We start from the raw sequence: 4504 nt of genomic DNA, 5'->3' as shown, positions 1-4504 counted from the left end.
ATCACAGAATATTTAACCTTCCAAGTATGATATCCTTTCGAATAAGCTGAACGGATATTTGATATCATTAACATTACACTTTGAAAAGGTCATCATTTGCAATAAAATTATCTGGGATATCGAAACATAACAATTTCATCGTGGCCAATATCAAATGCAGCACTGTGATTGAACCAAATAATATTTCAGTGGGTTGACAGCAAAAGAGGGTTATAAATGAAAAGATGACTAAAAAAACCAAACCTTTATTTCATTAAAACATATACGCCCAACGGGGGACTCGAACCCACGACCCTCAGATATCAGAGGTTCTTCAGCCTTAAAAGTCTGATGCTCTACCGACTGAGCTAGCCGGGCGCTTGATATCAGTCACGTTTTACATTTCTTTGCTTTACAAAAGTCATTTAACTAAAGTTATGCGTTTATCAAATATTTAAAAATTACGTTTACAAATTTTTCAACGCAATTAATATTTTTTTCCAAAATAAAAAACAACACTTCTTTAAAATAGCTAACCAGAACTGGAGAATGTTACCAAAGGTAACTATGTGAGATATTCATCAAAAGCGTATGTGCTCATCACCCAAGATCTCCATCCCACGACCTTCAGATATCACAGAATATTTAACCTTCCAAGTATGATGCCCTTTCGAATAAGCTGAACGGATATTTGATATCATTAACATTTCACTTTGAAAAAAATCATTTGCAATAAAAGTATCTGGGATATCGAAACATAACAATTTCATCGTGGCCAATATCAAATGCAGTTCTACGTAACAATTTTGTATTATCGAAGAACTTATCCGGGCACTGTGATTGAACCAAATGATATTTCAGTGGATTGACAGCAAAAGAGGGTTAAAAATGAAAAGATGACTAAAAAAACCAAACCTTTATTTCATTAAAACATATAGGCCCAACGTGGGACTCGAACCCACGACCCTCAGATATCAGAGGTTCTTCAGCCTTAAAAGTCTGATTCTCTACCGACTGAGCTAGCCGGGCGCTTGATATCAGTCACGTTTTACATTTCTTTGCTTTACAAAAGTCATTTAACTAAAGTTATGCGTTTATCAAATATTTAAAAAATACGTTTACAAATTTTTCAATGCAATTAATATTTTTTTTCAAAATAAAAAACAACACTTCTTTAAAATAGCTAACCAGAACTGGAGAATGTTACCAAAGGTAACTATGTGAGATATTCATCAAAAGCGTATGTGCTCATCACTCAAGATCTCCATCCTACGACCTTCAGATATCACAGAATATTTAACCTTCCAAGTATGATGCCCATTCGAATAAGGTGAACGGATATTTGATATCATTAACATTTCACTTTGAAAAGTTCATCATTTGCAATAAAAGTATCTGGGATATCGAAACATAACAATTTCATCGTGGCCAATATCAAATGCAGTCCTACGTAACAATTTTGTATTATCGAAGAACTTATCCGGGCACTGTGATTGAACCAAATAATATTTCAGTGGGTTGACAGCAAAAGAGGGTTATTAATGAAAAGATGACTAAAAAAACCAAACCTTTATTTCATTAAAACATATACGCCCAACGGGGGACTCGAACCCACGACCCTCAGATATCAGAGGTTCTTCAGCTTTAAAAGTCTGATGCTCTACCGACAGAGCTAGCCGGGCGCTTGATATCGGTACATTTTACATTTATTTCCTTTAAAAATGTCATTTAACTTAAGTTATGCGTTCATCAAATATTTAAAAAAATTACGTTTACAAATTTTCAACGCAATTAATATATTTTTTTCCAAAATAAAAAAAACACTTTAAAATAGCTAACCAGAACTGGAGAATGTTACCAAAGGTTACTATATGTGACATATTCATCAAAAGCGTATGTGCTTATCACCCAAGATCTCCATCCCACGACCATCAGATATCACAGAATATTTAACCTTCCAAGTATGATACCCTTTCGAATAAGCTGAACGGATATTTGATATCATTAAGATTTCACTTTGAAAAGTTCATCATGTGTAATAAAAGTATCTGGGATATCGAAACATAACAATTTCATCGTGGCCAATATCAAATGCAGTTCTACGTAACAATTTTGTATTATCGAAGAACTTATCCGGGCACTGTGATTGAACCAAATAATATTTCAGTGGATTGACAGCAAAAGAGGGTTATAAATGAAAAGATGACTAAAAAACCAAACCTTTATTTCATTAAAACATATACGCCCAACGGGACTCGAACCGACGACCCTCAGATATCAGAGGTTCTTCAGCCTTAAAAGTCTGATGCTCTACCCACTGAGCTAGCCGGGCGCTTGTTATCAGTCACGTTTTACATTTATTTGCTTTAAAAAAGTCATTTAACTAAAGTTATGCGTTTATCAAATATTTAAAAATTACGTTTACAAATTTTTCAACGCTATTAATATTTTTTTCCAAAATAAAAAAACAACACTTCTTTAAAATAGCTAACCAGAACTGGAGAATGTTACCAAAGGTAACTATGTGAGATATTCATCAAAAGCGTATGTGCTCATCACCCAAGATCTCCATCCCACGACCATCAGATATCACAGAATATTTAACCTTCCAAGTATGATGCCCTTTCGAATAAGCTGAACGGATATTTGATATCATTAACATTTCACTTTGAAAAGTTCATCATTTGCAATAAAAGTATCTGGGATATCGAAACATAACAATTTCATCGTGGCCAATATCAAATGCAGCTCTACGTAACAATTTTGTATTATCGAAGAACTTATCCGGGCACTGTGATTGAACCAAATAATATTTCAGTGGGTTGACAGCAAAAGAGGGTAATAAATGAAAAGATGACTAAAAAAACAAACCTTTATTTCATTAAAACATATACGCCCAACGGGGGACTCGAACCCACGACCCTCAGATATCAGAGGTTCTTCAGCCTTAAAAGTCTGATGCTCTACCGACTGAGCTAGCCGGGCGCTTGATATCTGTCACGTTTTACATTTCTTTGCTTTAAAAAAGGTCATTTAACTAAAGTTATGCGTTTATCAAATATTTAAAGATTACGTTTACAAATTTTTCAATGCAATTAATATTTTTTTCCAAAAAAAAAACCACTTTAAAATAGCTAACCAGAACTGGAGAATGTTACCAAAGGTAACTATGTAAGATATTCATCAAAAGCGTATGTGCTCATCACCCAAGATCTCCATCCCACGACCTTCAGATATCACAGAATATTTAACCTTCCAAGTATGATATCCTTTCGAATAAGCTGAACGGATATTTGATATCATTAACATTTCACTTTGAAAAGTTCATCATTTGCAATAAAAGTATCTGGGATATCGAAACATAACAATTTCATCGTGGCCAATATCAAATGCAGTTCTACGTAACAATTTTGTATTATCGAAGAACTTATCCGGGCACTGTGATTGAACCAAATAATATTTCAGTGGGTTGACAGCAAAAGAGGGTTATAAATGAAAAGATGACTAAAAAACCAAACCTTTATTTTATTAAAACAAATACGCCCAACGGGGGACTCGAACCCACGACCCTCAGATATCAGAGGTTCTTCAGCCTTAAAAGTCTGATGCTCTACCGACTGAGCTAGCCAAGCGCTTGATATCAGACACATTTTACATTTCTTTGCTTTAAAAATGTCATTTAACTTAAGTTATGCGTTCATCAAATATTTAAAAATTACGTTTACAAATTTTTCAACGCAATTAATATTTTTTTCCAAAATAAAAAAAACACTTTAAAATAGCTAACCAGAACTGGAGAATGTTACCAAAGGTAACTATGTGAGATATTCATCAAAAGCGTATGTGCTTATCACCCAAGATCTCCATCCCACGACCATCAGATATCACAGAATATTTAACCTTCCAAGTATGATACCCTTTCGAATAAGCTGAACGGATATTTGATATCATTAACATTTCACTTTGAAAAGTTCATCATTTGTAATAAAAGTATCTGGGATATCGAAACATAACAATTTCATCGTGGCTAATATCAAATGCAGTTCTACGTAACAATTTTGTATTATCGAAGAACTTATCCGGGCACTGTGATTGAACCAAATAATATTTCAGTAGATTGACAGCAAAAGAGGGTTATGAATGAAAAGATGACTAAAAAACCAAACCTTTATTTCATTAAAACATATACGCCAACTATGGACTCGAACACACGACCCTCAGATATCAGAGGTTCTTCAGCCTTAAAAGTCTGATGCTCACTCTAACATTTCTTTGCTTTCAAGAAGGCATTGAACTAAAGTTATGCGTTTATCAAATATTTTTAAAAAAAACGTTTTCAAATTTTTCAACGCGATATATATTTTTTTTCCAAATAAAAAAAAAACACTTTAAAATAAATAACTAGAACTGGAGAATGTAGCCAATGGTAACTATGTGAGATATCAGAGGTTTTTCAGCCTTATAACATACTGAATTTCAAATTTTACGTTGATATTGAAAAATGACAATTTCCTTGTGACCAATA

General features: G+C 33.6%; 5 non-coding genes across 5 annotated transcripts; all 5 read right to left on the bottom strand.

Annotated features, from left to right (window-relative positions):
- Window positions 1–265: 265 nt before the first annotated feature.
- On the bottom strand, window positions 266–357 carry Trnak-uuu (transfer RNA lysine (anticodon UUU)). Its single transcript is given in 2 exon segments — window positions 266–301; window positions 321–357. It is a non-coding gene; the product is annotated as a tRNA-Lys (tRNA).
- A 559-nt stretch (window positions 358–916) lies between these two features.
- Window positions 917–1008, bottom strand: Trnak-uuu (transfer RNA lysine (anticodon UUU)). The gene is given in 2 exon segments: window positions 917–952; window positions 972–1008. It is a non-coding gene; the product is annotated as a tRNA-Lys (tRNA).
- Window positions 1009–1569: 561 nt separating this feature from the next.
- Window positions 1570–1661, bottom strand: Trnak-uuu (transfer RNA lysine (anticodon UUU)). The gene is given in 2 exon segments: window positions 1570–1605; window positions 1625–1661. It is a non-coding gene; the product is annotated as a tRNA-Lys (tRNA).
- A 1211-nt stretch (window positions 1662–2872) lies between these two features.
- On the bottom strand, window positions 2873–2964 carry Trnak-uuu (transfer RNA lysine (anticodon UUU)). The gene is given in 2 exon segments: window positions 2873–2908; window positions 2928–2964. It is a non-coding gene; the product is annotated as a tRNA-Lys (tRNA).
- A 555-nt stretch (window positions 2965–3519) lies between these two features.
- Trnak-uuu (transfer RNA lysine (anticodon UUU)) lies at window positions 3520–3611 on the bottom strand. The gene is given in 2 exon segments: window positions 3520–3555; window positions 3575–3611. It is a non-coding gene; the product is annotated as a tRNA-Lys (tRNA).
- Window positions 3612–4504: the final 893 nt, after the last annotated feature.

The sequence above is a fragment of the Ruditapes philippinarum genome, unplaced genomic scaffold, assembly GCF_026571515.1.
Source record: "Ruditapes philippinarum isolate M1 unplaced genomic scaffold, ASM2657151v2 ctg758_1_1_1_1, whole genome shotgun sequence".
In the NCBI taxonomy this organism is placed as follows: domain Eukaryota; kingdom Metazoa; phylum Mollusca; class Bivalvia; order Venerida; family Veneridae; genus Ruditapes; species Ruditapes philippinarum.
This window is presented reverse-complemented; position numbering and strand designations above follow the sequence as displayed.